Genomic DNA, 21,661 nt, shown 5'->3' with positions numbered 1-21,661 from the left:
TGTTTGGTACCTAGGTAATCGTTTTTCATGTCAACTTGGTAACAGGAAATATAAAACTTTCTTCAAAAACTTTTGCTGGTGGTTCTGAATCTGAAAATTTAAATAAGATTTAAACACATTTATTGCCAAAAACCCGCTGCGTGGGTTCATTTTGTATTGGAAATGGGGCGCTTGGCACTGAAATATACTCGAGATCATATAGGTACTATAAAATTAAAATCGCTATTAAGGTCATACGTAGGGTCTGTGCGGAAAGAGAAGAGTCGTAGGTATAATGTATGGGCTCCCCTAAATTTCACGACTTTTCTCTTTCCGGACACTCTATTAGATTAGATAATGTTACTTAGCAGTAGGAGACGGCCGCTGTCATGATGCGGACTGAAGCGGACCATTATAATACATACCTATTTTAATATTTTAAGATTTCTTCTCATGTGTGTATTATTTTCATCATAGGTAATAAATATGTAGCCAAAAGTAGCCTGTATAATCGCGCCGTATACTTTGCTTCCTATTTTTTAACACGCAATGTCATAATTTTAACTCGATTATTAATGATGTTTACGTACTTATCATATTTTGCAATTTTTGTCTTGAATACAATTATATTTTAATTTATACACTGTTTACTAACATTGATGTGTTTATTATTTTCGTAACTATGGCAACGTCAAATCTTTAAAAATTTGTAGAATGAAGGTTGAGTCAGTAACAAAGTGACAAAACTGGTCTTAGAGCATTTAATAACTGGAGTGGCCATTGAGTGCTTACTGTTAGGATTTAGGATTAGGGTTCCAAGCAGGAAAGAAAAGCTTGTTTTAACACCATATAGGTAATGTTTATTAATCTCAAGCAAGACTACATAGTAATGGCGTCTCATACGAGAAGAAAGAACACCTACGTTTGTTTTATATTGACAACCGAATAAATCAAATATCATAGTCGTAGTAGTCTCGAAGGTATACTCTTTATTTTTTTGTTGACATTATTACTTACCCCTCTGCCGAAAAACTTGCACAATTGTGCAAACTTTTGTATGGACCGACATGGCTTTTTGTACGATACGTACAAATCATGTAGAAATAGCAATACATTTGACGTCCCCTCCCCCGCAAAAATCGGCGGACTGTTTTGTAAAGAAAATGACAGCGATGACATCTCCCTTCTAAGTGCTCTTAGTGGATGGTAGAGGTAAGGAATACAATCTCCGTGTAATTAATAATGAAAAAGTGTCCGTCAAAAACCTTAAGAGGGAAGTATACTACGTAATCGTCCATACAAAAAGAGAAAACGTTTTTCCACTTGTATATAAATACGAGTATCTTCCATTCTCCATGATTTTTAGTACGGTATTGATACAATGAAAAACTAGGTTTATGGGTTTTCTTTTTTTCGCTACTCTGGAGAGATTTAGAAAAATTATAATAGCTGACAGCGTGCCCAGTTTTTGCAAATATTCTCCCTTAAAGGAGTTTTCTCATAAAGTCATAAAGGATTCTCCTTACCTCTAACCTCTATATTCACGGCTACCATCAGTATATGTAACATTACTTTCTGTGCATCTCACTTGCACTAATATGCGAGAGCGAGATGCATAGATAGTAAATTACGTAGACGTGAGAAATATTGACAATTTTGTTATTTAGTTCATTAGGTGACTCCTAGAGGCGCTGTATAAAACTCCGATATACTCGTAACTCTTGCTCTGTTTTTTAGTATAGTTAGAAAGGGACAGTATCGTTTGGAGTGGAGTGAAGTTAGGTACATAAGACCGTAAAGAAACGTAAAACGTGACTCACGGCACGTTTATTCACCGAGTGTAAGTGAAAAATACTCTGCCAACTGATGGTAGAGGCTCAGTACGGTTACCATCAGTTTGTCACTGAAATAAACGCCGTCGAGAACGTAATTTACTTTCTATACATCCCGTTTGCACTAATATGCGAGTGCGAGCGAGATGTATAGAAAGTAAATTACGTCCTCGACGGCGTTTATATCAGTGACAAACTGATGGTAACCGTACTGTATAGTGCAAGGCTACAGACCAATCGGAACGTACACTGACATAGCGTGTTTACTGATAATCATTATTAAATAATTATACTATTAACTTAAATAAATAAAGCCAAACAAAATAAAGATAAATAAATATTATTATATCATATTGGTTCCCGGCGATAGTGTTGTTTTGTGTCAAGATTACCGACAGATGGCGCTGCATGTAGATTACATGTCGCTATCGATGTGTCGACGTAGTTTGTATAAAGACTTCTCGATTTTAAATGAATAAGTAATATTCGGGATCAATTCCTTTATCTCTTTATTTTTGAAGTATTCTTGCAAATACCAGCAAGAATGCCATAATAAAACGTGTTTTGAGAGGCGTCTAATGCATGTTGTGATGACGTATTAGTATCGGCACGTAGTCGTCATCATATTTAACGGAGCGGCCAAGGTGCTCAAAATATGTGACGTCCATAAGGTACCTTTTGCCGTGGAAAGTCACATATATAATTAGACTAAAGCAACTACAAGCCTTGGAGGCCTATGTCCAGCAGCGGACGTCCTCTGGCTGATATGATGATGATGATGATGATGAAAGCAACTACATATTACATATAATGGTACAGTCGACGTCAAAGATATGGTTACACTTTTCGCCTTATTACTGTTACCAAAATTATTTTAGGGGGGGGGGTTATTCTAAAAATTTTAAGGAGAGAAAAGAAATACAACCACTGTAATTACAACGTTTATTCGATTAAAGAACCAAGGAAAGTATTACCCGGGCCTTAAGGGCCTTGCAAACACTGCAGTTATCTTAGACTAGCTCTTAATTTTATCTAAATTGAGACTACACTAGGGACGAGAGAGAGCGAATGTGGGTTAGCGGCTAAAATATTATGGTTGAACACTTTTAGTCGAAAATTTACAATTTAACTAGAATATTGTTGGGCGCCGTAGAGGTAAATTAAAGATTGGAAGGAGCTGACCTGATCCGCAGGGTTTAGGGTACCAACAACACCGCCACGTCGTCACCTTCTCGGTACAGGCCAAGGCAGCACCCGCCGATCACCGGTCAACGCGGTTCACCGAGCACACACGTAGGTAGAACCCGCGCCAGGCGGATTTACAGGTAAAATTGTAGACCCTGGAAAGGTTTTCAAATAATAAGACAAGAGTACACAACGCTTTTATCAACGCTGGAACCTAAATAACTTTGCAACAAAATGGAGTCCAGACATTCATAAATTCGAATTTGGAACGGCACGCGTCAGGTCAAGGTTAACATTTGACCAGCGCGGCGGAAGGTTACTCTTAAAAAAAACAAATAATAACTTACTCGCTGTGGAAAAATGGCCCGCAAAGGGTGCTCTGCAACATATGTCGACACAAGCGAGGTCTATAAAACACGGCCACAAAGGCCCTTAAATTTGGGGCTGCATGTGCCCCACTTTTTCGCCTGGGCTGAAAATAAAAATCACCACACTATTAAACTGAATCTTACACACAAAACTCGTCGCAAAAATCACTAAAATACTCACTCAAAAGGGAGATTTCTCCCGATTAATTTAGAAATCGCCTGAAAAGGCTTGTTCTTTGCGGAACAACTCCAAAGAAAATGTCCGACCTTCATTTTGGCAGGATATGACAGACCAAATGACAGAGTTGCCACAACCCGAACTGGATTCGTGCAATCCTAGATGATTTTGAAAAGAAAACATTACCTTTCTTCTTTACTTTATTTGGACTAATATTAAATAGAAAGAAAAACAATATTTGAAGACAATTTTAATTTACAAACCCCTTTCGATAAAAAAAATAAACAAAAGATGTAGGAAGACACCGAAATTATTTTTAATCTAGCAACCCGGACCATGCTTAGTTCGATAGGGCGCTGGGTGAATACGCCTGCGCTCACTAGATGGCGATAAAGGTATCAAATGAAGACGGCTCACATACTAAACAGTATTGAAAAAATGAAGAGTTAAAAATTTTATTGTTACAGTGCTCCCCTACCCGAAGAAAATTTTGACTACGGCAAAATTTTGAGCTGGCCCCCAGCTCGCAAAACCACCCTCTTATTTTCTAGACGAAGTCCCATAAAAAAAACCGACGCCAAAGGCATAAAGGAAAGCAACGACCACCCAATTCGAACCCACGCATTAAACCATAATAAAAAAATAAGCACTGCCGAGCTGTGCGCAAATTACCACCTACCAACTATAATATTACTGTACTGTAATATACACTATGATACCCTAAGCGTATATTAACCTAACGAAACTAACGCTAATAAGCGAAGCTGCAAAGCTCCCTACCTACGCACTGCATCGCTGTATATCTTGGCGGCGCAGCGAGCGACCTGGGTCGCGGGCTGCACGTCCAAGTTATATGGCGGAATGTGCGTAAGGTAACAGATTATTCAATAATCTGTGGTAATGACTGAGTACAGTCAATTACCCAAGTGAGTCAAGGACAGTGTCCGATAGCTCGGCTAAAGAGCCACTGAGCTACCAGTCGACACTCTTCACAGGAACACTGGCCCTGCAGTGCGAAATCAGGGATTTCGCCCTGCACTGCCAACGCTCACTGTGGATAGACGGCTTATAGCCAATGAAATTGATCACGGATCAAACCTTTTAAGATTCCGGGCATGCCAGGACCCTAAATTCTTACCCGTATAAAAATCTTCCAACTCATATACTAAATTCGAGAGTTTACGAACTATGCGGCACTTCACGTATTTAGGAGCAAGCTTAGCCATAAAGAATTTACTGGCGTCACTCAAAGGAAAAGTCTTTTTCATAACAACCTCGCCCTCACTAAACTCAACCGACTGTCGGCCCTTATTATAATAACGCGCCCCTCTATCATGAGCTTTTATTAATGATAACTTAACCCTATCGAAAACTTCCTTTAAGCCGCCTAAAGATTCCGCGTACCGATCTGGAGAGTCAATTGATAGGTCTAGTTTCGAGGTCTGGCAATCTCCGTAGACTTTACCGCAAGCAACAGCCTCCCTACCATGAACCAGAAAGAATGGAGAATAACGAACCGTTTCGCTGGTGGTGGAATTCATGGCGAACTGTACCTTCGGCAAAGCTACGTCCCAAGCTCGATGATCGTTCTGGACCATGATAGAGACGGACGTCATCAGGGTCTTATGATAGCGTTCTACGGTGTTAACCTGAGGGCAATAACGCGGGGTATAATGAATTTGGGGAATGAAGTATTTCTGAAACAAAGCTTTAAGCTCACTACCAGTGAATTGCGTAGCATTATCCGCAATCACTGTGCGCGGCACGCCGTGCTTAAGAAACACCTCATCCTCTAGACGCTGAGCGATAGTCTTCCCTACGGCTCGCCTAAGTGGGAAAAACAACACGTACTTAGAAAAGCAACATAATACTGACAGAATGTAAGTATAACCTGCCCTGGAACGTGGTAGTGGGCCCACTAAATCGATACTGAGCGTGTCGAATGGACGCGAACAGTTCTTAGGGTGTCCCATGATACCTATAGGGGGCTGCTGTGAATTTTTATACGCAGCGCAAACCTCACACCCTCGAATAAAATTAGCTACATCTTGGTACATTGAAGGCCAGTAATAATGTAACGATAATCTTTTATAAGTTTTAAAAACTCCTAAATGGGAAAGCTCCTCGTTATGACAAGTTTTAATTAATTCCTGTCGTTGACTCGATGGTATCACGACCTTCCAATCAAATTCCCCTGAAAGCTTGAATTTACTTTTACAGTAACGCATAAGTTTATTATTTTGAATCGCGTAATTCGGACACGAGCCTGGGGATACCCGGCAACGTTCAAAAAGCTTATCATACCACTCACAAGTATGAATTTCCAACACGGGTACACTACGAGATAAAGCGTCCGGAACTACATGTTCTTTACCTTTACGATGTACGATTTCGAAGTCATAAGGGGATAACCTACAACCCCAACGTGCTAACCGGCCCGTCGGATTGGTTAAATTAAAAAACCACTTTAAACTGGAGTGATCGGTAATTACCTTAAATCGTGGGCCACCCTCTAAGTATGGCCGAAAATGCTCGATACTGAAAACAACGGCAAGTGCCTCGCGCTCGGTCGCGGAATAATTGCGTTCGGCGCGGTTTAACGAGCGGCTCGCGTACGCTATCGGATGCTCCAGCCCGTCCTGCATTACTTGGGTCAAAGTTCCGGCCACGCCATACCCGGACGCATCACAATGTAGAAGGAACGGCTTTGAGAAATCTGGGCACGATAATATCGGTGCCGAAACTAAAGCCGACTTAAGTTTTTGAAAGGACTCCTGAGCTTCCCTCGACCACGCGAAAGGAGGAGCATTCTTCCGAGTACTCGTCAAAGCATTTAAGGGGGCTGCGAGGTCACTGAAATTTTTAATGAATCTACGGTAATAAGATGCAGTACTTACAAACATTTTAACTTCCTTACGGTTGGTAGGAACGGGGTAATCTACAATAGCTTGAATTTTGGAAGGATCGGTATGCAGACCACGCTCGTCTACTACATAACCAAGGTATTTAAGTTCTTTTCGAAAAAACTGTGACTTAGCAAAATTAATAGTTAAGTTAGCAGCCGACAAACGGTCTAATACCCTATTTAATAACGCAATATGTTCTTCAAACGTCTGACTAACTATTATTATATCATCTAAGTACACAAAAAGCCTGTCATTAAATTCGGGTCCAAACAACTTATCCATTAGACGCTGCTGGGTACCAGGTGCTCCGGTCAACCCGAAACACATGACCTTAAATTGAAACAAGCCACGTTTAGGCACCGTAAAGGCCGTTCGTTCGCGCGACGCCTCATCTAACGGAATCTGCCAAAACGCGCTTTTTAAGTCAATTGAGGACAGGAATTTCGCGTCCCTCAACTGGTCCAGAATACGTGATATATACGGTAACGGATATGCATCGCGTTTACTAACCGAATTCAATTTGCGACTATCCAAGCAAAAACGTAGCTCCCCATTAGACTTAGCTGTAAAAAGGGTAGGATTATTCCAAGCACTAGTACTAGGTTCAACTACGTCCTGCTCTAGCATCTCATCTACTTGACGGTTAAGCTCTACCAGACGGTGTGGCGAGATCGGATAATAACGTTGTTTAATCGGAGGACTATCACCGGTATCTATGGTATGGGTGAGCAAGTGCGTACGCCCCAAACCTTTCTTCTCAAACGAAATGTCCTTGAAATTACAAATAATCCCGTCCGCTATGGCACGTTGATCAGGTGTCAACTCTTGTAAGGAGCACAAGTGTTTTTCGGGCACGACCTCATTCACGGTAGTGTCCGGTTCCTGGTTCCCATACTGACTAAACAATTCCGGTGCGATATTGAACGCCTTAAAAAAATTAACACCGAAGATCATACGTGTACCCACGTCCGGTATTACATAAAATTTAATTTCGCGTGTTAAATTTTTAGCTTTAACAACCAAGTACATACACCCGATTATTCTCGAACGAGTTTTATTAGCCGCTATAATATGAGTATTATCCGTGGCAGAAACCAACTGAGCTCCTAATGACAAAAATTCCCTATGCGAGTTCGAACCTATAATACTGATCCCTGCCCCAGTATCCAAAAGACCACGAAAAGAACGACCTAAAATTCCCACCGACATGTGAGGTCGCTCGTCTTTATTCAAAATGAACCGACTCCGAACCACCGAAACGGGAAGAGACATTAAAGTACTAACTATAAGTGGGTAATCAGGACAGTCTGGATTAACCCCAATGTCCCCCATAATATCTTCACCAAATTCGACCAAATTACATGAGTTCCCACGCTCCAAATCGTAGGGACTCGACATTCGGCGGTCCGGAATAATTAGTTTTTTGAAACACCAGGCACAGCACCTGCATCTGGCGAAGTAGAAGTAGAAGCTCTAGGAAAACAATTGGGACAATCTGGGTAAGACACTCCCGCCCTACCACATTTGAAACAAACTACCCGTTTAGACTTACACTCCCTCAGACTGTGCGTATCTACACGACAACGAACACAGAACGGCTTCTCCAGCGGATTGGCTGCCTCAACTTTAGGACGCGAAGAGGTTTTACAACTCAAGTCTGCGGCCAAGGTAGACGATGAAGGTCTGGGAGGCTCCACAAAAGCATTAGCCCGCTGCCAGCTGTCCTCAAGCACGCGACACACCCTCTTCAAATCCTTTAAGGTAGTAACCGACTGAATGGCCAAAGGTACCGTATACTCCGGGCGAACATTAATGGAAACTATGTCAAATTTCTCCTGATCCGACAATTCCGTATTCAAACGACTGAAATAATTCTGCATAATGCTAATGTATGTAGAAATGTTCTCATTAGAACCCTGAGTACGATTTCTAATTTCTTTCAATAAGCGCCTGTCATAATCGAATGGCAAAAATTCATCTATTAAGACAGCCTTCAATTGGTCCCAAGTGGACACCTCAGTGCGTATACCGCGATACCACATTAGTGCGTCCCCATCAAATAATTCTACGGCTGAAGCTAAAAGCCTGGCTTCCGTAATACGACGCGAAGCTGCCAACTCCTCAACCCGCTGTAAAAAGGCCTTAACACACGTCCGACCATTAAATTTAAGATTTAAAGAACTAACTGTTTGATATTTATTAAAGCACGAGGTAGCAGGAGCTGTCGATGAAGTTTCAGGTTGGGCAGGGCTCCCCGAACCTTCCATCGCATCATCGAACCCAGCATTGGAACGAGTCGACACAAACACCGATAGCATATTATCTAACTTTGAAAGGATTCGCATGAGTCGATCCGTTAACCCCGAGTGCAAGGTGACATCAGCGGACTCCTCCGGGTTAATCCGTGTTAAACGATGATACAAGTGATGCCCTAAAGCCTGTACCCGGTTAAGAGACTTTAAAGTTATTGGAGTCTTGGCGGCCGTGGTCAAGTTTTCCAATTCAGTCAATTTATTTTGAATTATAGCAAGCTCCGGCGAAATGTGCCCAACATACTCTTCGATATCATCTGATGGTAAATCCCTCGCTAACTTCCTAATTTGCTCCCTCAATCCCTTTACATCGTCTGCCGGAGTGGCATCTCGTACCTTCACTTCATACTCTAGTTCATCTTTATGCAATAAATTAAAGTTAATGGGGCGGTCCTCCATTTTAAAAAATTTAAACTTATTGTACAATTACAATTAAGTTAACACAAAAGATTTTTTTTTATGTTGACGCTAATAACCCTATGACAATACCCCTATTCGGGACACAGTAATGCATGCAAAAACAATGTAAATAAAGATTTGAAACAATAAAATTGACCTTGTGTGCTCGGCCCAATACACTTCTACTAAATAAAATTATTAACTTTACTATTGTACACAATAGTACCCAAAAAATAAACCTAAGAGGTAAGTTATTTATTTTTAATATATCTGGAATTTAAATACCAGCAAGAATGTATATTTAAAGTTTAGACTATTAATATTAACTCTTATCACTAACACTATTCAATTTGTATAATAAGTATTCAATTGACACATGTGCTGTTATCACTAAAGGTTATGACAGTAAGTAGAATTAATGCTACAACAAGTAGGTACACTAAGAAAAAAAAATGTTCAACCATAAATTCCTTTAGCTAACTTCTATGTGACTAAAGGTAGCTCGCTATGAAGGCCCCGCGATGGGTGACACTGTTACCAAAATTATTTTAGGGGGGGGGTTATTCTAAAAATTTTAAGGAGAGAAAAGAAATACAACCACTGTAATTACAACGTTTATTCGATTAAAGAACCAAGGAAAGTATTACCCGGGCCTTAAGGGCCTTGCAAACACTGCAGTTATCTTAGACTAGCTCTTAATTTTATCTAAATTGAGACTACACTAGGGACGAGAGAGAGCGAATGTGGGTTAGCGGCTAAAATATTATGGTTGAACACTTTTAGTCGAAAATTTACAATTTAACTAGAATATTGTTGGGCGCCGTAGAGGTAAATTAAAGATTGGAAGGAGCTGACCTGATCCGCAGGGTTTAGGGTACCAACAACACCGCCACGTCGTCACCTTCTCGGTACAGGCCAAGGCAGCACCCGCCGATCACCGGTCAACGCGGTTCACCGAGCACACACGTAGGTAGAACCCGCGCCAGGCGGATTTACAGGTAAAATTGTAGACCCTGGAAAGGTTTTCAAATAATAAGACAAGAGTACACAACGCTTTTATCAACGCTGGAACCTAAATAACTTTGCAACAAAATGGAGTCCAGACATTCATAAATTCGAATTTGGAACGGCACGCGTCAGGTCAAGGTTAACATTTGACCAGCGCGGCGGAAGGTTACTCTTAAAAAAAACAAATAATAACTTACTCGCTGTGGAAAAATGGCCCGCAAAGGGTGCTCTGCAACATATGTCGACACAAGCGAGGTCTATAAAACACGGCCACAAAGGCCCTTAAATTTGGGGCTGCATGTGCCCCACTTTTTCGCCTGGGCTGAAAATAAAAATCACCACACTATTAAACTGAATCTTACACACAAAACTCGTCGCAAAAATCACTAAAATACTCACTCAAAAGGGAGATTTCTCCCGATTAATTTAGAAATCGCCTGAAAAGGCTTGTTCTTTGCGGAACAACTCCAAAGAAAATGTCCGACCTTCATTTTGGCAGGATATGACAGACCAAATGACAGAGTTGCCACAACCCGAACTGGATTCGTGCAATCCTAGATGATTTTGAAAAGAAAACATTACCTTTCTTCTTTACTTTATTTGGACTAATATTAAATAGAAAGAAAAACAATATTTGAAGACAATTTTAATTTACAAACCCCTTTCGATAAAAAAAATAAACAAAAGATGTAGGAAGACACCGAAATTATTTTTAATCTAGCAACCCGGACCATGCTTAGTTCGATAGGGCGCTGGGTGAATACGCCTGCGCTCACTAGATGGCGATAAAGGTATCAAATGAAGACGGCTCACATACTAAACAGTATTGAAAAAATGAAGAGTTAAAAATTTTATTGTTACATTACAAAGGAGTAAGTTGCAAAAGTGTAAACATTATCTTTGAAGTCGATTGTACCAACTGGAATCACATTTTTTGACTGTGATATATATTTAGCTCCGTTTGTTTTTATTATAATTGTAAGCATCTAGTATACCCTCTGGGTCGAAAGGTCAGATGGCAGTCGTAAAAACTAGTGCCTGCGCCAATTCTTGTGATTAGTTGCCAAGCGGACCCCAGGCTCCGATGAGCCGTGGCGGCAAAATGCCGGGACAACGCGAGCGAGATATATGATGAGTACTTAAATATTGTAGGTACATATACTAATATGAGGTTTAGAGAGCCAACAGGAGTGGTCATTTCTCCATACAAACGTACTCGACTGTTTCCTTCGTGGGTTTTGAAGCTAGAGATTTCCACAAGATATGACTTAGAGATCCAATTCACATCTAATAGATATCTTACTCTATCTAACGTAAAAGTGTCATTTGAATTGCGCTGCAAAAGAGAACTAAAACTATAACTATAACTGAATATCTAGAATGGATCTAGCGTGTCATCTGTTGTGAATATCTTGAAGTTCGAATACGGCAGAATGTACATTCGAACAATGTTTTTAAGAGATCGCTGAGGTCCGATTACTGCATGATCTGTCAGCAATGAAGCATTGTTCAATTAAATCTTAGGGTGGTATTCCACCTGTCTCTCTCACTCTCTCATTAAGCAAAACGTGAGACAAAATACACATTGGACAAGTGAAATAAGTAACTTGGGTATTATTTAATGTCAGTAGATCAATTGACAGTTATGTTTAGTTAAGCTGAAGTAAACTAGATGGCGCTAGTAGTACCCAATGTTTAGGCTTTGATTCTATAGTTCCCGGAGCTTTACAATGATGGAACCTTGCCACGCGTATTCGGGAAACGAGATAATCACAAGATCTAGAAACGATATAGAGATCAACTAGATTTACATTAGATATCGACTAGATGTGTCTTGAATATCTAATTCATAACTTGTCGAAATCGTTCAAGAGGGCCTCCAGAATCGCGGAAACGTCAAATTTGTCATATCTTTCTTACAAATATCTTTCAATTATCCATATCGTAACTTGTTGAGGTCTAGTAGAGATCTAATACATTTTCAGAATCGAGCCGTCAGTATCGCATTGCTTATATTTTTATGAAAACGTACCGAATAAGTAAATATAGATTAAATTGAAACCTATGATCTAGTTTCAGCGTGCACCTGATATCAAAACGATATCTGAATGATGTCAGTTCCTTGTCATTTGCACGTGCGTCCCGCTTGCTAATACATGTACGGACAAGTCCAGGCGCAATAAACACGCGAATGATAAGTAGAGTCTGGCTACTGAAATTTTACACAAATGTTTGGCGGGAAATTCAAAAAATCTTGGGCTGGTCACACTTTGTGTAGTAGGAATTATAGTTTTGATACTAGACAATATTATTGATTTTCTGTGCACAAGTAAGGTAATCATAATCATAATCATTTATTCGATGCAATCCATGGTGTTTATAAAGGTGTTTAAGTTTCATTCAGTACAGCATGGACCCTACTAGGGCGTGGCAACATATTATACGTAAAAAAAGTAAGATATTTAAACATTCATACATTATATAACTATTTATAATTTGTCAAGCTATTTCCGTCAGTAGAGAAAAGCGGTAAATTTGGAAAAATGTAGGCGCGAGGAGTTCGCATCCCAAAAAAGGTTTAAATTTCTTGCCTTTTTCTACTGACAAACTTGTTTGACTGTCTATATTTATTATTTTAGGTAATTAAACTAATTAAATAGGTCACAATATGCTATAGTCCATATACTTTACTATTTAATTGTCCATAAACTCTTGCAAAGTGTATGGGCATTTGGTTAAAAGGTAAGTCTTGAGCTTATTTACAAAGCTATTATATTTATTTTCATTTTTTATATACTGAGGGATGTGGTTATATATTCGAATGGACATTGAGTAAGGGCCTTTGTTGAAGAAATGTAGGTTAGCGGGAACTGCTTGTACAAGTTTATTGCGGATACGTAAGTTATGTAGTTGTGGTATGGGATTTTGGGGTTTTACAAATAAGTTAAATAAACGTTTACGTGCACTCAAAGTCAGCTCACATAATTTGTACCACTATTTAAAGTACAGTCAACGACAAACACATATGTTTACGTTCCAATATTTAGATTTTATGGATATTTTTTAGAACTTTTAGTTTATCCGTTTCTTTATACACTTATACTGTTTATGAGATTCAGGCATTAATAAATTCACGTACTTAATCAAAGTAATAGACAAATGTTAGAACTAGTACTTAAAGTATCAAAATATTTATAGAGCACCAACCTTCTAATTTGTTTACATTTGGTTAGGACTTGTAAACATTGCAGTTTTTCGTTATACAAAGCTACACGTCGACATCGCACATTGTCGTAATTATTTACGAGCTTAAATAATAGTTTGCAAACCTCACTCAGTAACTAGTAATTATTAATATTATTTAAAATAAACCCCTTATAAACCGCAAACAATTTGAATGAATGACATAAATTGACAACTGACTTTTAGCTTTTTTTTTAAATCATAGACAATTGGTAATACAACAACGAAATATCTGTCAACAATTTTTGGCTAGCCAGACTCTAACTGACGTCATTCATTAATGTTAATTATCTCATGTGTACAATTCAATAACTTCTTCATAGATGTCGCTAGTAGGATCATTGCAATTATTTTGAAGCGTGAATAAAATACGAAACACCATGAACATGTTATTAAGAATATACAGTTTGTATCCAAATTGCACACATGTGGAATTTGAACGTTGCGAGGCTTTCAAAGCACGAGGGTTTTAAACAAAATTTGCCCCCGAGTAAAACGCAAAATTTTTCACCACACCAACCCGAAGCAAACATTAAATGTAAAATATCAAACCAAATCCAAATGAATGTTATTAAATATTTATCATCCAAAATCATCATTTAAAAGTCAATTCTACCAGCAAACATAAGAAAATTATTCTAAATTTGCATTTGATTACTTTGCCTCACATGTGAATAAAATGCAACTTTGCTTTCAGTTTTTGAAGTGCAAAGTAAGCCTTTCCGAGCTGGTATGGTGAAAAATATATTATATACAATACAATAAAAAACTTATATTTAAGCTAAAAAAGTTTAGGCCCAAAGTGTATAATATACAGCTAGCTAATTAATGTACATTTATTTATTCTGAACAAGGTCAAGTTAAAATTATGCCAAATAATAAGAAAATAAAAAATTAAAACACAATACATTATTCATGTCATGTTTTTGTCAAATTTTAAGGGTACAATTGAATTCCTTGCCTTCGAGATTCCTAATTTCTGATGGTAGATTGTTGTAAACGAGAATACACATATAATACGTATTCCGCAGTATATATATATATATATATACGTTCCAATTGGCCTGTAAGTCCCGACAAAAATGTCAAATTTGACAAAAATGTCGCAAGAGGCACTTTTAACAAATTTTTGGGGGTTCCGTACCTTCATACAATAGGGACAATAATAAAAGCCATACAAGCAAACTAGCGTGTCTTCCCGGCAGTTACGTCGTTTTAATAAGAAGATCAGTTTAAAAAAAAACTCATTAATGGCTCAACCGAACATATTCAAAATAACATTATGCGAAGTGTTTGTTAAGCTTAATTTTCTCATTTCATTTCACTTGCACGCCCGGTTTAACAGTTACGGGAGAGAGGGAGGGACACACAATGTTTTTTAATTTCTGGGCGATTATTTATAAAATTTATCACTGAATCCAAAAACGATTGGTGTGGTGTACCGCATGATACATTTGCTTGTTTTTTTTTTACTTAAAGTTACATGTATCCCCTAAAATATATTTTATAAATTTTATCTTCTAAGGGCCACTTGCACCGTCCCACTAACCCGGGGTTAAGAGCCCATCAACATGCACACTAGCGCCACTGCTAAATAATCGTGATTATCAGCCGTATTCGAACAATGAGATACGTCAAATACTAGATATTGTTTGTTTATTGGAGAAGTGGCAGCGTCATGGGCCTTTGCCAAAATACAGTAATAGATTACAAGTAAAATATTTCATAAACGATATGGATTAGATATGTCAGTGTCAAACAAGTGTCAAAATTGACATTTCTTCAAACAAAAACGTCACTTTTGACACTTGTTTGACACTGACATATATATTACATATCTTTTCAATATCTAGTATTTGACGTATCTCATTGTTCGAATACGGCTGTATTTAAATTAAACGAAAGATATTGAAAAAAGGGGGCCGCTACTTACGTACTGTATTATGAATTATTTAAGTACCTACCTTATGAATACATCAAACTAGTTTTTATGTTGCTGGATTGGATCAGCTAAGACAGTAATGTAAGTATTAGTTGCCTGTTGAAATAAAAGTACAGTCAGCGATAAAGATTTTTGACACAAACTTATACTTAATATAAAGTGAATATGTTGAAAGTCCGAATAGACCCCACGATATACGGTACGTATGGACGGTGTAAACACGCCGTTACACACACCTGCTCACTATTTACGAGCTCCTTGCATGTGTGTGCGTGTGATGATTTTGTTGATGTATGGACCATTTCATTGAAGATAGTTTGCACGCGTTGACACTTGCAGTGCATCTAAGCAAGGTTTAATCGGTTAACCCCGGGTTAGTGAATGGTGCAAGTGGCCCTTACATTGTTAATTATCCTACAGAGTTACGGCTCGATTCGGAAAATGAAATAGATCTCTACTAGACGTCAACAAGTTACGATATGGATAATTTAAAGATATTCGTAAGATAGATATGTCAAATTTGACGTTTCGGCGATTCTGGAGGTCCTCTTGAACGATTTTGACAAGTTATGACTTAGATATCCAAGTCACATCTAGTCGATATCTAATGTAAATCTAGTTGATCTCTATATCGTTTCTAGATCTTGTGATTATCTCGTTACCCGAATACGCGTGTTAGTCCCTTCCTCATAGTGTTGTGTTCCTGTGGGTGAGTAAAATTGCCAGAACTTAACGAAGGCGTAGGAGGTTTAAACACTTCTGAAGTTGCGGGCGTCCATAGGCTACAGTGACCGCTTCCCATCAGGCGCGCTGTGTGCCTGTTTGCCACCGACGTATTATTAAAAAAAGGACCTTACAAAGATAAGTTCTAGGCACTGTTGATGTTTGTATCAAAGATCCAGCCAATCCCAGCGGCACACTCGAAAAAGTATCTCATTGTTGCGCGGGCCTTTATCTCCGTGCTAATATTTAGGGATGTACCTGCTAGTCAGCGACTAAATTATATCGTCACCGACAAAAAAAAACTGACAAAATCATCTCACTGTTGTGCGGGGCTTCTCTCAATCTCTGTGCTAATATTTTATGTTGGACCTGTTAGTCACCGACTAGATGACATTGTTACCGACAAAAATAATTTATATTTAAGATTGATATGTAGGTCGGGATTTTATTACAGTAGGTAATTGTACTTGTTAAGAGCCCATCAACGTGCACAGTAGCGCCACAGCTAAATAATCGTGATTATTTAAATTTAATGAAAGATATTGAAAAATGGAGGCCGTTACGTACTGTATTGTGTATTTAAGTACCTTTTGAATACATCAGACTAGATTTTATGTTGCTGGATTCGTCAATCTATGCGTACGCCGTACAAGTACAAAGTTAAAACGGCCGTTTTTGTTTTGAGTTCCTCAGTCAGGTACCGACTAAATTATACATTCACCGACAAAAAGTACAATATTGTTGCTCGGACCTTTATTATCACAACACCAGCTAATATTTAAAAAGGTGAAAAATAGTCGCCGGCTTTTATATTTATACAGTCATTGTCATCAACCAATCTAAATAAATAGTAGGTAAAGGATAATATTTTATTTTAAATTATTATGCAACACTGGTGTCGTGAAAACAAAGACTGCATTGCTATAAATTTTGCTACCTAGTTGTCAACCATCAAATTTAACCTTGGCGGATTTTTATTAAGAAAAACTAGTTTTGATTAATAATTAAAGCCCATGGCCTTTAGACACATCACATGCCACAGATGTAGCGTAAAAAAATCTCACTATTTCTCGCATTCATGGTGGTTGCATAAAACTAAACTTCCACTCAACCGCTTTAAGATGTTTTTGTTTGAAGACACGTCACTTTTGACACTGACATAACCGATCCATATCGTATCTAGACCTGATTTTTGACGTATCTTAAAGTTCGTTTTTGTCGATGCCGACTAAACGTTTTCCCATCCCTAAAGTCCCACACAGAACTACTCACGAGTCTGAATTAAAGCCTTTCTTAAAAGCTAATCTTAGGACAAAGCGTTATTACTGGCCCCGGGGTGTGGGCCGGGGCTATTGTTTATTTTAATTTTTCCAAGTCTAGGCTTTTCCACAAGACAATACACTGAATGAGCGTTTTAATTTATATAATATCGTTGCTATACTCTGTTTTTGTAGCATTAGAAAAATTGTAAACAATCTTGATGTGTCTTTTTATTGAAAAGCACTTAAAATTAATAATAACTATTATTTTAATGATAAAACTCCCGTGAGTCTCGTGAGACACATACATATTAAATATAAATTAAGACCGGGTCACTCACCCATTAACGAACGGGTACGGACTACGGAGTGAAACATGTCGAGCGTTTTCGACTTAAAGTGCGTGAGTGACCCGTTCTTAATATATTTAATATAATACCTATTTATTACTTATGAAACTAAAAGAATGTAAATGATCACACATAATTAATTACACATATACATATTTATTTATTATATTTACTGTTACCTACTTATTTTTCGAAGGCGTTTGTGTGTTCTTGTATGAGGATTTCGTGTTAACGTGGTTTTCGCCTTATCGAGGTTCAAGTTATCGAGGTTCCACTGTATACTGTATTTCCCGCGGACAGTTGGACAGTGTTGTCATTCCAAACCGTGACAGTTGACACAAATGGAAAAATGCCCGCGGACAGAGCTGCTAATTTCCGCCTTCAGCCGCCGGCGGCGATTTGATTAGCTTTGTTTTAAAGAATATCGACAAATCACTAAGTTTCGGTATAGCATAGGTAAGAAGAATAGTATAACAATAAAACCGGTCAAGTGTGAGTCGGACTCGCGCACGAAGGGTTCCGTACCATTACTCAAAAACCGGTTAAGTGCGAGTCGGACACGCGCAAGAAGGGTTCCGTGCCATTACGCAAAAAACGGCAAAAAATCACATTTGTTGTATGGGAGATTTATTTTGTTCCGTTTTTAGTATTTGTTGTTATAGCGGCAACATCATCTGCGAAAATTTCAACTGGCTAAGCTATCACGGTTGATGAGATACAGCCTGGTGACAGACAGACGGACAGTGGAGTCTTAGTAATAGGGTCCCGTTTTTACCCTTTGGGTACAGAACCCTAAAAAACACAATATTATGATTGGCTCAGCGACCTGCGTTCGCAGGTGGTAGCAAGACGACCAAAGAGTTTTGCCAAAGTTAATTTAGAGTATGGGTTAGAAAGGTCCATACCATATACATATGGGCATGGGTAGGGGCTGGAGTTGCAGGCGTCCACAGGCTACGGTGACCGTATGCTTGTTTACCACCGACGTGTAAAATCAGAATTAACTACAAAATCAATATTCTCCGAACAGGAAATAAACAGGGTATAAATTATGTTTCAAAATAAAAGACTTATTAATTATCTTATTGAGACCGATTAACATAATTGAGTAGATTAATTAGATACTTACATGTACACATTCGAGGTAGGTTTAACGCGTTTTAAAATTATCAATATTATCATCATTCTTGCTGGTATTTGCAAAAATGAATTAAAAAATATACGGTTTAGCTAGACTAATTAACACATTTCTCCATGAATTTTTTACGGTTTGCATAACGCTTAGGTGAACTACGGTGAACAAACGATAGCGTCATCTAAACGACAGGCAGCGCCATCTAGTGACAAATGTAGCAACTAAATAAAAAGGCAAAACCAAAAAGAATAGATAGTATAGAGGAGTCCTGTCATTGACAATTTTGTAGTCACGGTACATTTACTGCTATCTATCGACACGATTAAAACTTAAAATAAAATTGAAAATGTATAAAATAATCAAAATATGTTTACGGATAAATGATTCTTAATTTTTAGGGTTCCGTACCCAAAGGGTAAAAGGGACCCTATTACTAAGACTTCGCTGTCCGTCCGTCCGTCCGTCCGTCCGTCCGTCTGTCACCAGGCTGTATCTCACGAACCGTGATTGCTAGACAGTTGAAATTTTCACAGATTATGTATTTCTGTTGCCGCTATAACAACAAATACTAAAAACAGAATAAAATAAAGATTTAAATGGGGCTCCCATACAACAAACGTGATTTTTGACCAAAGTTAAGCAACGTCGGGCGGGGTCAGTACTTGGATGGGTGACCGTTTTTTTTTGCTTTTTTTTGTTTTTTTTTTTGCATTGTGGTGCGGAACCCTTCGTGCGCGAGTCCGACTCGCACTTGCCCGGTTTTTAATGTTGCATACTGACCCATGTTCTTTCACTGATATGTGTTAAAATTGTTAAATACCAAACGGTGTCGTTACCGCCATCTAGCCGAGAATAGGCCAAAGGTAATGGCGCCATTTATTCGAGAATGACTTTTCCTTGGCCGTCCGAGGCACGTTTTTTCTATTAGACTTTATTTATCTTATACGGAGTTATATGTAAACATTGTTTAGTTAGCATTGACAAAACTGAAACTGCATATTTCTAATACTCGTAGGTTCTCCTGTCATATAGGTAAAGAACTATTTTGTATTTTTTCTAAATTTTAGACTTAGTAGTTTCGGAAATAAAGGGGGGGAATTGTAATTTTTTGTCTATTTGCTTAAATAACTTATAAACTAGTTATGACAGAAAATGACATTTGTTGTATGAGAGCCCTACATAAATATTTTTTTTTTTTGACTTTAGTATTTGTTGTTATAGCGGCAACAGAAATACATCATCTGTGAAAATTTCAATTATCTATTATCTATCACGGTTCATGAGATACAGCCTGGTATAGATAGATATACGGACAGACAGACAGACAGACGGACAGTGGAGTCTTACTAATAGGGTTCCGTTTTTACCCTTTGGGTACGGAACCCTAAAAAAGACCCCTTAAATTAGAATACGCCTGTAAGAGACAACTGTCAGCTACACGACTTACACGTGTCAGGTTGTCAGTCATACGTATCGTTTTTCGAAGTAATAAATGCACTTAAATCTTCGTCTATGTATAATTAATAAAATTATTTACAGGGTGTAAATGTACTTACCTGCATTCATTTTCGTGGTAAATACGGTATATATATAGGTCATACTGAGCAACTATTACTATGGGACCAACCCCAAAATCACGACAAAAAAAATTGACTCTCCCATACAAAATGTCAACATCAGCCAGCCAAAATGTATGGGAGGATCAATTTGTTTTCGCGATTTTGGTGTTGGTCACATAGCAAAAGTTGCTAAGTTTAGAGTGTTTAGACGATATATTCACCCCGTAAATTGGAGGTGACTAAATTTACACCCTGTTATATTCCGTCGCTGTACCAACCCCGACACCCACACATTGTGATCGCATTCCCGCTTGCTGTTCTATCGCCAACAATCACCCTCGCAAAAACCCCGAAGACGGCGGATAACAGTAACACATTTTCGTCGGCTAACGATTCCGAAGCGGGCTGTCCCATAAATTCTGGCCTGATTGATACATGGCGGGGCTGTGACGCCCATCCAGTAATTTAGTGCCGCGGCACGCCCACCGCCACCCGATGCCGACTTTTGTTTTGCATTAATTCCTTTTCTTGGATTTAAAAGTGATTGGGGGGTTCAAGGGGGCTGTGGGGAAAGGCTGAGTTAAATGCCTTATTATTACCTGAGTGCACCTATGTACCGCGTACCCTCGTCATGTATTTGGAGCAAAATTTTGAACTATCAGTTGCTGACTGTTTTACACAATTAGGTAATACGTGATATTTCTTAGGTTTTGAAAGTGTTTGGGGTGTTTAAGGGCGACACACTGAGTCTGTATCTTATTATTACCTGAGTTTTCCTAAGACAATTGGTATTTGGAGTCAAAACTATGGAATCAGATACTTGACGCCGAGTTTTGTTTGGCATTATTAATTGCTCTTCTTGGATTTAAGAGTGATAGGGGAGGTCAAGGGGGATGTAAGAAAGTAACACTGAGTAAAGTAGGCACCTATTATATGTCTGAATACTATCCTTTTGATGTTAGTTGTTTATCAGATGCTGACTTTTATGAGCCGTTTTTTTAGTTTATTTTTTTTAAATTAGTTTTTGATGAAATTAGGTTAGATTGAAGAGCCCTTCATTCTTGATCGGAATAAATAGGAAAATCTAGATGCATAATGTATGCGTGAATAATACTTATGTACCTACAATCATTTAGGTTTCCTTTACTGGTTCATCTCTACTCATTCGTATGTAACTATATACATGTATACGCGTTATCAAAAATATTAAAAACAACACCGCTTGACTGATTAACAGTAACACTCTTGAAATTTTCAGAACCACCCCTGTTACTCGCTCATTT

Source organism: Cydia fagiglandana, chromosome 6 (genome assembly GCF_963556715.1).
Source record: "Cydia fagiglandana chromosome 6, ilCydFagi1.1, whole genome shotgun sequence".
NCBI classification, from domain to species: Eukaryota; Metazoa; Arthropoda; class Insecta; order Lepidoptera; family Tortricidae; genus Cydia; species Cydia fagiglandana.
This window is presented reverse-complemented; position numbering follows the sequence as displayed.